Genomic DNA, 13817 nt, shown 5'->3' with positions numbered 1-13817 from the left:
GGCCTTTTTCACAGGCAGGATAGGGGTATTATATTTGGATTCACATTCTACCAATAGCTTGAATTTGAGAAACTTTTCAATTAGGGGTGCTAATCCTTTCAAGCTCTCTAGGCTCAAAGGGTATTGTTTTTGTCTTACCGGTGTTGCTCCTGGCTTGAGAGTGATGCTTACTGGTTCTGCTTGCCTGGATCTTCCAGGGTAATCACTGGCCCATACTAAGGGGATGACAGCATCCTCTACCTCTGCTGGGATTTCCTCGTGGCTTTCCTGTATGAAAAAGGTAGCTGCTTCGATATATTTAGTATCAGGAATAATGACTTTTATTTTCCCCCCTTTGCAGAATTTAATCTCAGCCTCCAACTTCTCTAACAAATCTCTGCCTAGTAAAGGCTTGGGAGAGTTTGGCATATAAAGAAATTGATGAGTTACCCAGTGCTTACCTAATTTAAACTTCAGAGGCTTAAAGAAAGGCCTGGTTTCACTTACCCCGGTAGCACCAACTACAGTTATAGAATCATGACTCAGTTTCCCTTCCAAAGTGTTTAACACCGAATAAGCTGCACCTGTATCAACCAAGAATTCAACTTCTTCTTCCCCCAGCTTAGCTATAACCAGAGGTTCTGCTGGGGTAGTAACCTCCGGTCTGCTTCATGCATTCTGACTCACAGTCAGTTGGGGGGCTGGAGGGGGAAGAGGAGGGTTTTCATCCTTTCTCAGGTCTGGGCAATCCTTTCTCCAGTGCCCCTTCTTTTTACAGTAGGGGTATCTATCATATTGGTAATGATGCTTACACCCCTTATTCTGGGTACTGTGTTTACGACGCTCCTGACAGTTACAGTGTCCATGACCGTCATCTTCTTCCTCCAGTTCCAACACCTTTGTTTTGCCCTTTTGTTCTCTATTCCGGTATACCACCCAAGCTATATCCAGCAACTCACTAATATCCTTTTTGTCCCCTGCCTTCTGCAGTTTCCTCCTTATGTCATCTGCAGACTGGCCTATGAACAAATTAACCAAATGCTTTTTCCCTGTGTCTGATTCTGTATCTATGTCTGTGTATTTTCTTATGACATCTTTCAGCTTATTCAGGAAATCAGCAGGAGATTCATTTTTGTCCTGTTTTACCTCATACAGCTTAGCCCAATTCACTGCTTTTGGGATAGCATGTCTGAACCCATAAACCACATACTCCTGGTATCGTGTCAGTGCTTCCCTCTGTGCTGGCACATTGGGATCCCATTTTGGATCCATTGGGGGAAATATCTGCAGAACTTCCCCCGAAATCTGCCCAGCTGCCCTCAGCAGCTGAATTCCAGCTTTTGCTGCTCTCTTAACCATTTCTTTCTCTGTGCTGTCCAATAGGGTGTCCATCAGCACTTCAAGGTCGAACCAATCAGGATCTTGTGTCTTTATTGCCCTTTCTACATAGTTAGCAACTTTATCGGGATTGTCTCTATATGACCCCACTGAAGCCTTCCACTGCTGCAGCTCTACCAGTGAAAAAGGAGTCTTTATATACATAGGACCTTGGTTTCCCATAGCCTGCCTTAAAGGAGCTTCTAGCACAAGCTTTTCCTTCCCTTTTCTTGTTCTCCTAGCTATGGGATCAGGATCTGATAAGGCAGTCAGCAATCTCTTCCCTACTTTCCTAGTGGGCGCCGCAGAAGCTCTTACTTTTGGCTTTACCACAGGAGCTTCTTCCTCCTCTGAGCTATCCGATTCATCGCCTGAAGGCTCCACATCTGATTCCTTATTCCTGGGCAACAAAAGTGGGGGGAGGCTTCCCCTCCTCTGTTCCCTTGCTCCCTGTTGCTGTGAGCTCGAAGCAGGAAATTCCCCCGCTGCCCCCCCGCCTCTGCTCCGTGGCTCTGTATGCCAAGGTGGAGCAGTGGGGACAACCCCACCTCTGCTGTACCCCCCTGGGTACAGATATAATCCATACGGGTAAGGAACGGGAGGTGTTAAGGGGAAGGAGGCATGCCTGGCCCTGCCTTCGAAGGCAGGATCGAAAGCTCCCAGGTTGTATGGAGAAGGTCTCTCCATTTTGGGTACCACCTCAACCCCTCCTGCGGCTCCTGCCACCACACCATCGCTCGCACTGAAATCTATAAGATCAGCTGGTCCTGCCGGCTTTGCTGTCCCTGGGGGGTCGAGCGCAGCCCCTCCAGGTCCATGATCTCCCCTTCCCACGGTCTGATCTGTTCTAGCCGTGAGATCCGTTCCAGCCTGAGCCCTGCCCCGGCTCCAGCCGCTCCTATGGCCCCTGTTGCTATGGTAACCGCGCCTCGCTGATCGAACGCCCCGGCTTTCCCAGCCGTGCCTGGCCGCAAAGCCGCAGTCCCATCAATCGCTTGCAGAGCGTCAGCCCCGCTTCCACCAGCCTGCCCACTCTATGCCGCCAGCTCCGGCTTCCGTAAGGGGACAAGCAACTCCCCGTCTCCAGCAGCCACCCCCGCTGCTGCTCCACCAGGTTCCGCCGGCAGCCCTGGGCTGGGAACTGCTGCTCCAGCAGCCCCTGCCCCCACGCTAGGACCAGATCCCGCCGCCACCGCTGCCCCCACTCCGAGACCGGATCCAGCAGCCACCGCTGCTCCAGCCCTCAAATTTGGAGCAATTAAGAGGTCCCAATCCTCTTCCTTAGGAATATAAACCTGGCTAATATCCTCTTTCTTGGTTTTTCCATGCTGTTTCCCCTTTGCCTTTCCCAGCCTTGGAAATACCCTTCTCATACCCTTTCATCCATTCTGGATGGGACAAAAAGGCCAAAAAAACTCAGCATACTTCACTTCATTCCATCTTTCCTCTGTATGCAAGATCGAAATTAGCTGTAACACATCCTCTAGCACAAAAAACCCGGTTTTGGGCCAAACCTTTCCCCTACGCCTACTACAATGAAGTGGCCACATATTAAGACAGAGCCTACACAGTTCCTGTTTCTTCAAAGATGTTTCAGAACCAGTAAGAGGACTCCAGTGATCTAAAACCAAGCCTAAAGGGGAATCTTTTGGTATCTCGTCCTCTGAACTTTGGACACAGCCCATAGTCATTCTTTTAGCAACACCACCACCAGTGCCTCAGGCTAAACCAGACAGCTTTGACTCCAGAGTTCACAAGAGGCGTCCCCCTTGCAGCCGGCCTCCCAGCCTGCTACCCTCCTGCAAATGCTGCGTGGTCTGCCCTTCCCGAGGCTCAAGGGACAACCCCGTCCCTCCCACGCGAAAACCCTCGCCCTCCCAGGCCAGGAAACTGGCTAGGCCTCAGACCAGTTCTCCCTCCCGGCCCATCCGTGTTCCTACCAGGGGTAAAAATCCCCCCTTTCCGTAGCCAAATGCCACAGAAACCCAAAGTAACTGCCCGTTATCTCACCTCCATGGTCCGGACCAGGATTTGAAGCGAATCAGGTCCTGCTTCCACCTTTCGGGCGCCAAACTGTTGCCGTAAAAGTCTGTAAAAAAGACTCCGAGCCAAGTTTTGTAGGAGATAAGATAATGGGCAGGCACTTTAATGAGCAACCCCGCTCATCCAGGAATACATCGACGCGCGCGCGCAAGCAAGCTCTAGGTTCTATAGATTTTATAATATAACCTATCCAATCACTACTGTCCACATGTCCAGTTCCACCTCTGTCCCCTCCCAGTTCCCACCCCTGTTGAATTGGGTCGTTGGGACCCTCTGTCTTCATCCACCTCCTCTTCTTCAGCACACAAAGGTCTCTTGGACGCTCTCCAGGGCTTCGGGTCACACTGCTCCATGTTTATGTTCTCTTCTGATATGCTTTAATCAGGTACCTTGAGGAAGAGACTAAATAGCTGGCAGATCTCAGCTGCCTGTTCTGGAGCATGGGTAGAGATAGAAGGATTTTATGCTACAAGCTGCTAAATATTAATTCACTAAAATCTACAGCATTACATCTATTGTGGTTCTAAAATCTACAAAATATGAAAATTGAAAAATTAAAAATCCCTTTCGGCATCAATTTCTTGGTTTATTGTATAAATTTTCTATATAAAATTATTATTTAAAATAACCTTCTGATTATTTGATTATGATTTCATTGCATATTTTATTATTTAATCATTTATTTTCTCATTTTTATTTCTATGTATTTATTACAGTTTTATAAGTTTTATATGCTTATATATTTTATTTATTTATTTTACTATTTTTATTCACTTATTAATGAAATCTATATTTATTTTGGTTTCCACTTATTAAATCTATTCTTAATTAAGTTATACATTATTAAATTGTTGTTAATTATCATCCCCCTGTGCCCTGTGACCCCCATGTACACAGAACCGACCCCACTGTGCCCTCTGCCCCGAGCCCTTGGTCTGCAGAGCGTTGCCAGAGGAACAGAAACCTTTGCACAGACCCCACAAACTCAGGGAGAGGGATCAGGGCACAAAATGGGGCTGAAATGAAGCAAAGCTGCTTTTTCTCCCAACAGCCCTTGGACAGTCCCACCTGGGGGGTGCTGGGTGTGTTGTTCACCCGTCCCCACTCCTGCCCTGCCCTCACTCCAACCCACACTGGCTGCAGGTTCCTGCCTGGAAAAGCCTTGGGGTTCTCCTGGGAAATGGAGGTGACCAGTTGTTCCAAAAATCTCTCTGGGGAGAGTTTCATGGGGTGCAAAGCCACTGAGGAAATGGGAATCCCAAATCCATGGGGCACAAGTGTCCCTGTGCCCTGAACACCACCCCAAACCCTCCTCACCCCCTGCCCACCTGAAAACCCAGGACTTTGGGGTCCTTTTCAAGCCTCCTCCTCCCTATTTCCCATTTGTGTCTCATTCTGGAGCACCACCAGCTCACAGTCCTGATCTTCACAGCTTCTCTTTCCATGAGCCCAGTTTCCCAATTCCTTGGAGAGCCAAGAGCTGAGGGAGCTCAGCGGGTGCAGCAGCCTGGGATAGAGGCCTGAGTGGAGCACCTGGAACCTCCTGGAATGGGTTCAGTTTGCAGCCCTTGGCAGGGCTGGGAGTTGGTGGCCGTGGGACCCTCCAGCCCTCAGCTCCTCCATCAGACCCTTCCCTCCCCTCCCAGCTGGGTTGGCTCCCCTGGGGCTGCTTTTGGCCACCAAGGGAAGGCTCTTGGAGGCAAAACTGTTCCAATTCCAGAGGTTTTCCAGCCTTTCCCTGCTCTTTTCAAGCCCAGGTCTCATTTTAGAGGCCACCAAAACCAACTCTCCCCATGAGTTTGGAAACCTCAACATGGTGATGGAGAAGCAAATGGAGCCCAAAGGTAACAGACCCAAAAGTCTTTCCAGAGCCTGAAATAACCATTTTTCTGCCCAAATACACTCCCTGTGACATTTTCTGGCTGGAGAAGGTCCATCCCCAGGATGCCTCAGATTGGCACAAACTGTTTCCCTGCCCATGACAACTCCTGAGAGTTGCACTGACCTCAGACACCCTCTCACATTGTGATTGAGGAGAGTCTGGGCCCAAAAAATGGCACCAGCCAGGCCTCTTATCTGTTTTCTAAAAACATATTTCTACATTCTGCAGCCTCCCCCTGTGCCTGGGGAAATGGGGCTGAGCACAGACAGGGCAAGGGGCTCACTGGGAATGCAGAAACACCTGAGGGGGCAATGCTTGGGCCAAACGGGAGGAAAACAGGTGGAAATTCATTACATTGATTCAAAAAGCCTTTAATTGAGGTTCTTGATGTGAGACTGAAGCCTGTCAGGGGCTGGAACTCTGCAGTCACAGGCAGGTGAGCAGGAGACAGGTACTATTGGGTGTTTCTTCCTCAAAATATGGGCTGGGAGGGACTTGAAATGGCCTTTGCTGTTGGTTTTGACCCAATCTTTGGCCTCTCTGATCCCCTGACAGGAGTTCTGACCTGGATCACAGGGATGGCCGCACTCCCACTGGGAAGGGGTGAGTCTGGGGTTTGATTGGATTTTACTTGATCTTTATTTTGAATTTTCTTCTCCCCTCCCCCAAGTGTCGTTTTCCACCCCCAGTCTCATATCATCCCCATGTTTGAGACACTTGGACTTTTTCATGAAACAACCACCAATTCCCAGCCTTGTCCTCCCTTTTTCTTTGTGTTTTTGGGTGTTAAGCTCAGTTTTCAGCTGGCCCCAGAAACCTCCAGAAGCACCTGTTTATAGAGGTACAATGATTTTTTTTTCTCATGTATCCAAAATCTGAGGAAAAAAAACGAAAAAAAAATCAGGAAATTGTCCCAGTTTCTTTCAGCAACAGGAAACAGGATAGAAGAGGATAAGCCCAAAACCACGGGGACCCCATAGGGGAGCAGGGCAAGGACTCTAACCCTCTCTATGAGCAGGAGTACCAACAACAACTGAGTGGAACCCCCATTCCCAGCTCCCTGCACTGCTGAGTGGGAAGAGGCACAACTGGGAAGGAGGGAGTGGTGGGGGGAAGGGGTTTATCGGGTTTAGTTCTACTTCTCATTCTCCTGCTCTCCTTCTGGCAGGAACAATTTAATTCACACGCCCACTCAGAGTCTGATTTGCCCGAGATGGTGCTCGGGGAGGGATCTCTCCCGCTCCCCATCCCAAACCCCGAGCCCTCCGTTGGATTTTCCCTGCCCTGCCCGCTCGCAGAGGGAGGGAGAGCGGCTTTCGTGGGTCCCGCCCCCAGGCAGGGCCCCCGTTTTCCCCCGGGCTGTCTCGCAGCTCCCTCCTCAGCCGGCACGGATCCATCTGCTCGCAGAGCCCGGGCAGCATCTCGGCGGCTCCGCAGGGCACTCGCTGCTCCCTCCGGGCTCCCAGGGACCCCCCGGCCTCCCGTGTGCCCCCCGCAGCCCCTCCCTGCCCATCCCCTCGGAGCGCCGAGCCCGGCCCCACTCGCACCTCCCTCGGCCCTCGACAGCAGCAGCAGAGCCCGCGGGGCCCGACCCAGCGCCAGGGCCGGCACGGCAGCGGCGGAGCGGGGACAGTGGGGGCTGCGGCGGGGGGAGCGCCCGGGGCACCGGGGCGGCCCTGACCGATCCTGCCCGGCCCTTTCCCCGTCCCTGCTGCGCCTTTCCCGATCCTGCCCGACCCCTGGCCAGGCGCTGCCTTCGCTCGGGGCAGGTGGGGAAGTTCCGCCGGAGAACGAGGGGCGGGGACAGCGGGGCGGAGGTGGAGGAAACGCCGAGCGTCCATTGCCTGCCGTGGCTGTCATTGTTCCACCCTGAGCGCCCATTGGGCACTTTGGCCGTCACTCCTTTTCTTCCGCCACTCTGAGTTGCCAGGGCAACTTCACAGTAGGTGTGGCTGGGAGGGAAGTGGCGACATCGCCTGCGCAGTGACGGGCGGAGACCCGGAATTGGGAGGGGAGGGGGGCAGGGAGGCTGCCACGCGGTTTCCCCGTTCCCTTCCCGGAGCTTTCCCCGTTCCCTTCCCGCAGCTCCGTCTTCTCGGGACCCCCCGCGCCGTGTTGGCCGTGACAGAGAAGGTGGAGAAGCCGGGTAAGCCGCTTCCTCCACAGCGGGACCGCTCTCAGGTCCCTCCCACCATCCCCCAAAAACCCCTGAGATCCAGAAACCCCCACCTGGGACCGCAGAACTCCCCCAGGATCCCCCAGATCCCCTCCTGGACCTGCCAGAGCCGTTCAAAACACCGCAGAGATACCCCCCCCCCCCAAAAAAAAAACAAAAAAACAAAAAAACCCAAGACTTTCCCAGAGGCCCCCAAAACACCCCAGAGCCCCTTAAAACCCCCCCAGAGAACCTCCCAGAGACACGTGAAATTCCGCAGAGACTTCCCCAAACTTTCACTCAGACCTTGCAAACCATTTCCAACCCCCAAATGACCTGCCTAGTTAGGGGGGAAGGACCACACCCTGCAGGCAGTTCTGTAGCTTTTGGGCACCTTTTGGAGAGTCAAAGCCAAGATTTTGGAGAGTCAGAGGTTTGATTTGGAAATCTTCTAAATCCTTCACTGCTTGGAAAGAGGCAAACATGGCAATAACCTGGGCCAGTGGAAGGTGTCCCTGCCCACGGCAGGGCTTGGAAAGGGATGAGCTTTAAGGGCCCTTCCAACCCAAACAATCCTGTGATTCTGTGAATTGAGTTTCAGGAATTAGTTAAAAACCTAAATTGTCCTCTGGACTTGGATCCAGTTCCAACCTCCTACCATTTTAGGGCTGTGTTTAGGGCAGGTTTTAGGGCTGGGTTTGGGCTGGGTTTAGAGCTGGTTTGGGGCTGTTTTAGGGCTAGTTTTCAGTCTCTCTTTAGGAGTAGTTTAGGAGCTGTTTTAGGGCTCACTTATTTTAGGTTTAGTGCTGGTTGAGGGCTGGTTTAAGAGCTGGTTTAGGGGCTGGTTTTAGGACATGTTAAGAGCTGGTTTAGGGCTGGTTTTAAGTGTAGTTTTAGAGCTGGTTACCAAATTATTTTTCAAATGTTCTGAGCACTCAAAAAGTCAATTTGACACATTATCAGATTTATTACATTCTTTATTACAGTATTTGACATTATTATTATAATTTTATCTTATTAGAACTGCTACAGTTCCTCACTTCAGTTGAAAGTACTGAAAAGTGTGGCATTAAAAACTATCCACATTTTGGGATGGTGTCTCATACCTGGAATGTGCCAATGGAAAAGGATAATTGACGGACTGAGTTCCACAGTTTTACTTCTGTGTGACAGGAAGAAAACTAAGAAATATGTGTGTTCTGTCTCAGGTAGCTCCAGCTATGAGAAGATCCAGGGTGTAAGTATTAATTAGGATTAATCACTCTTGAAGCTGCACACCCAGTCACACTCTCCTTACAACCAGGAGAAAGAAACCTCAGTGGACAAAAGCTGATGCATGAACTGTAATTTCAGACTTGGAGTCTGAAAAGTTATTTCTCTCCCAGGAAAATGTGATCAGCTGAGGGTGTGGATATCACTGGCTGCTCCAAGTTATTCCCCCAGTCCCACATCAATATTGAAAAGAATTAAATTTACAAAGGTCTGTTACACTCCAGGTCACAACAGGTCACGACAAAACTTAGCCATGCAAAGGTTTTTGATTATAAAAGCTGATAGTAAATGGGGGATTTATGTTGCATTATTGGGAAGTCCATGTTTGTTTTCTGTGCAAACCTGGGACTTTCTGCTCCTCTGGTGCTGCTCTGCCCTCAGCCCTGGGCTTGGTGACCAAAGCAATAAAGTATCAAGGGAGATCAAACTGGTGAGCTGATGGACTCCAGATTGTGCTGAGACTTGTCCCAAAGATATCAAGGAAAGTCAAGGAATATTCATTTCCCAGTTAAATTTGGGGCACCACATTTGTTGTTTAAATATTAGGGTCAATGTTTTTAATATCTGTATAAATGCCAATTTATTTTTAAAAAATAGTCAATTTTATGCAATAATTTCTCTATTATTTTATGATTTATTACAGTGTTTTACAATATTACTTGAATTTTATGTTATTATAACTTCCAAATCAGCATTCACAATATCACAACATCCAGAAAAAACCTTTTGCACTGAGAAAAACTACTATTTATTTATCTTTTTTTTTCTTTTTATTTCCAGATCTCTAAGTATTTTTTATTCAGGACATTCAATCACTATTTTCTTTCCCCACCAGACTCTTCCAATATTTTATTTTTAATGTCTAAATCACTTCCTTTGTTTTATCCACTGCTTTTGTCACCCCCTACATGTTTCAGAATATTATTTTCCTTATTTTGCTAAATATTTGAGACACAAGTAAAGCCCAGTGCAATTTTCAGTAAGTTCAAGGCCTTCTAAACTAAATAATGAGAGCTACTCAGAGGGAATTGCCTTTAAAATTGTGCATTTTTTCTGAAAAATTGGTTCATTCTTAATTACCTTTGAAGTTCCTTGACCAATTGTTCCAAGGAGGGTTCATGGGGATTCCAGGCTGAACCAGACACCATTTAAAATTCAAGTTACAAACCTGTCTCAGTGTACACAAGCTGTTTCTCCTTCAAGGTCCAAGTCCTAATAATAAATTCTTGTTCTATCACTTGGCAGGTGGCAAGGCCAGACATAGACCAAAGACAATGGCATCTCATCACACCTGAATACACAGGGGTCCCCCCTGTACAGGCTCCCCCTTCTCCAGGCCCCCATTTCAGGGCCCTGGGGCTCCCCCTTTTGCACACTCCCCCCTCTCCAGGCTGCTGGGAGTCCCCCAGCTCCACTAATGCCCCTGTCTGCTCCCCATCTCTACAAGTCACCAGGCATCTGGTGTTCATGAGAACCTCCAAAACACTGAGATTAAGGCAAAAAACCCCCTCACAAATATTAAAAAATGCAAAACATAAAGATTCAGCCAAAACCCACCCGAAATATGGAGATTAAGGCAAAAAAATCTTGCCCACAAGTTTCCTTTCTCTGGTCTTTTCACTTTGGATTTCTGGGTTCCCCTCCGTCTGGGCTGCCAGGAGACCCACCTGTATTAGGACAGACGGGGTAGACCTGTTCTCTCAGTCCCGTGAGTGACCTCTTGTAACACCGGCAGGTAGACCTGTCGTCACTCTGGCGGGTAGACCTTTCAGCACGGCGGGCACATCTCAGACCAGGCAGCAGACCTGTTCTCTTGCCTGGTCTGGCAGGTAGACCTGTTCTCTTCAAAACTGGCAGTCGACCTGGTGTCTCCACCAGCCTGTATTAGGACGGTCGGGTACACCTGTTCTCTCTCAGTCCCACAGACACTTAAGAACCACCAGCGGGTAGTCAGCACATCGGGTAGACCTGTTCTCCCTAAACCTGATGGGAACACCTGGTCTAAATCCGGCTGGTAGACCTGTTCTCTTTTTTAATCAAGCAGGTAGACCTGTTCTCTCTTTCAGCCCGGTTGAAAGACCTGTCCTCTCCAAGCCCGGCGGGTAGACCTGCTTTCTCCGGCAGGCCTATTTCACAATTTTAATTTTGTTGGGGAAAATATTTTGAACTGATGCTATGTCTGCAATATTTAAGCAGATCATAACACCATCCTGCCTCTCCCAGACTCCACACTCCCTATTCCTTTACCCTGCCAACCCCTGGACTTCACTTTTCTGGACACAGACACAACCTGCAGCCCCCAACCACCTCTCCCCACCTCTAGTCCTGCTTTTCCTTGACCTCGGGACCCTCCTGATTGCCCATTCCCAGGCACTGGGATGCCCCTGCACCCCCCTATCCTGCACCAATACCCTCCTGCACCTCCTTTCCTGGCCATCCTACCTCCTCTAGTTCCCACACCCCTCTTTTTCTTGACTCTGGGCCCCCCACTCCTGCATTTCCCAGACTACACACCCTCCCCTGTTTGGAACACTGAGGGACCATTTGAACCCCTTTTTCTGGCTAGTCTGGGTGTCCTTACCCCAAGACCCCCTTTCTTTGACATCAGGGACCCCTGGAACCCTTTTCCTGAGACCAGGGTCCGCCTGGAACCCCCATTCCACTTCTCCAAGCACCTACACCCACTGCCCCCTGACATCCCCTTCCCCAGGACTGTGTCCTCCCTGCACCCACAAAATTCAGGCAAAACCACCAAAATACATTCAAAAAATCCATCCCAGCAGTTCCCCCTGTCTCGTCTCCCCACTTTGAGGTCTGAGGGGTCTCCCCTGTCCGGGCTGCTGGCGGTCCCACATATATTGGTGGTCCCCCCTCTCTAGGCTGCCAATGAAAGGCCTGACCCAGGCACACCAACCCCCCAAGGTGGGTCGCCACATTTTCCCCCACCACCAAGGGGCTCTGCCGGGAACGGACACTGGGACCCCCAAAACCACCGCCCAATAGACCCCAAAAGTCATTCCCAGCTCAGCTTTGGGGTCCCTCAAGCCCCAAACATCCCCCCAAACACAACCCAGTCCCCCAGAGCCCTCCACAGGCTATTTGGGGCTCAGCTTGGGGGTCCCGCAGCACTTCGTCGGGGCCCACTGCTGTCCCTGTGTGCAGCTCCGGCCCCACCCCGCGGCAGCCCCAGCGTGGGCTCCAAGGAGCGGCACATCCTGGTGGCCTTGGGGGCTTTGGCCGGGCCCAGCCCGGCTCTTGTGTTCCATGGCACAGTCCTTACGGCCCTTGGTGGGGCAGCAGGGGCACTGTGCAGTTTGGGGGGGTCCCTTCTCTTTCCCACCCTGTCCTCCCGCTCACCCGAGAATTCCCGTGTGCAGCCCAAGCACCGGAAAAAGGAGGAAAAGGAAAAGGAGGAGCGTGATGTCCCCTGCTCTTCTCCCAGGGGTGTTCCTGTGTCGGCACTGCCCACTCCTTTGGCGGGGCGGGCCTGGCGGGGCGTACAGAGCGGGTTTGGGAGCGGGTGTGGGTGCTGGGCAGAGAGAGAACAGGTTTAACCGCCTGCCGGTGACCCCAGGTCTCTCAGGCAAGGGAGGGAGAGCTGCAGGTAAAATAGGCCTGCCGGAGAAAGCAGGTCTACCCACTGGATTGAGAAAGAACAGGTCAGCCCACCGGACTAAGACCATGTCTTCCTGCCGTGCTGAAAGAACTTGTCTACCTGCCCGAGTGAGATCAGGTCTACCGGCCAGGCTTAAAACCGGTCTACCTGTCAGGCTTAGAGTGAACAGGTCTACCTGCCGGTGTTACCCACCGGACTGAGAGAGAGAGAGAACAGGTCTACCCCGTCTGCCTGAATACAGGTGGGTCTCCTGGCAGCCCAGACGGAGGGGAATCCAGAACTCCAAGGTGAAAAGACCAGAAAAGGGGAACTTTTGAGTGGGGTTTTTTGGCTTAATCTCAATATTTTGGAGTTGGTTTTGGCTGAATCTTTATGTTTTGCATTTTTTTAATAATCGTGAGGGGTTTTTTTGCCTTAATTTCAGTGTTTGGGAGCTTTTCATGGACACCAGATGCCTGGTGACTTGTAGAGATGGGGAGCAGACAGGGGTGTTAGCGGAGCTGGGGGACCCCCAGCAGCCTGGAGAGGGGGGACTGTGCAAAAGGGGGAGCCCCAGGGCCCTGAAATGGGGGCCTGGAGAAGGGGGAGCCTGTGTATTCAGGTGTGATGGGATGCCATTGTCTTTGGTCTATGTCTGGCCTTGCCACCTGCCAAGTGATAGAAAACAAGAACTTCTAATTAAGACTTAGGCCTTGAAGGCGAAGCATCTTGTGGACACTGAGACAGGTTTGTAACTTGAATTTTAAATGGTGTCTGGTTTCAGCCTGGAATCCCCATGAACCCTCCCTGGAACAATTGGTCAAGGAACTTTGAAGGTAATTAACAATGAACTAATTTTCCAGAAAAATGCACAATTTTAAAGGCAATTCCCTCTGAGTAGCTCTCATTATATAGTTTAGAAGGCCTTGAACTGACTGAAAATTGCACTGGGCTTTACTTGTGTCTCAAAAGATTTAGCAAATAAGGAAAATAATATTCTGAAACATGTAAGGGGTGACAAAAGCAGTGGATAAAACAAAGGAAGTGATTGACACACCAAGCCCAGGGCTGAGGGCAGAGCAGCACCAGAGGAGCAGAAAGCCCAAGGTTTGCACAGAAAACAAACATGGACTTGCCAATAATGCAACATAAATCCCCCATTTTCTATCAGCTTTTATAATCAAAAAGCTTTGCATGGCTAAGTTTTGTTGTGACCTGGAGTGTAACAGACCTTTGTAAATTTAATTCTTTTCAATATTGATGTGGGACTGGGGGAATAACTTGGAGCAGCCAGTGATATCCACACCCTCAGCTGGTCACATTTGCCTGGGATAGAAATAACTTTTCAGACTCCAAGTCTAAAATTACAGATCATGCATCAGCTTTTGTCCACTGAGGTTTCTTTCTCCTGGTTGTAAGGAGAGTGTGACTGGGTGTGCAGCTTCAAGAGTGATTAATCCTAATTAATACTTACACCCTGGATCTTCTCATAGCTGGAGCTACCTGGGACAGAA

At 50.2% G+C, this 13817-nt stretch overlaps 1 long non-coding RNA gene across 1 annotated transcript; it reads right to left on the bottom strand.

The window, feature by feature from the left end:
- Positions 1 to 5631: 5631 nt before the first annotated feature.
- On the bottom strand, positions 5632 to 7243 carry LOC139684192 (uncharacterized). Its single transcript, XR_011699874.1, has 2 exons — positions 6829 to 7243; positions 5632 to 6156 (listed from the first exon to the last, which is right to left on the bottom strand). It is a non-coding gene; the product is annotated as an uncharacterized lncRNA (long non-coding RNA).
- Between the last annotated feature and the right edge of the window lie 6574 nt (positions 7244 to 13817).

The sequence above is a fragment of the Pithys albifrons genome, chromosome 36 (genome assembly GCF_047495875.1).
Source record: "Pithys albifrons albifrons isolate INPA30051 chromosome 36, PitAlb_v1, whole genome shotgun sequence".
NCBI classification, from domain to species: domain Eukaryota; kingdom Metazoa; phylum Chordata; class Aves; order Passeriformes; family Thamnophilidae; genus Pithys; species Pithys albifrons.
Note: the sequence above shows the minus strand (reverse complement) of the source record. Positions and strands in the feature narration are given on the sequence as shown.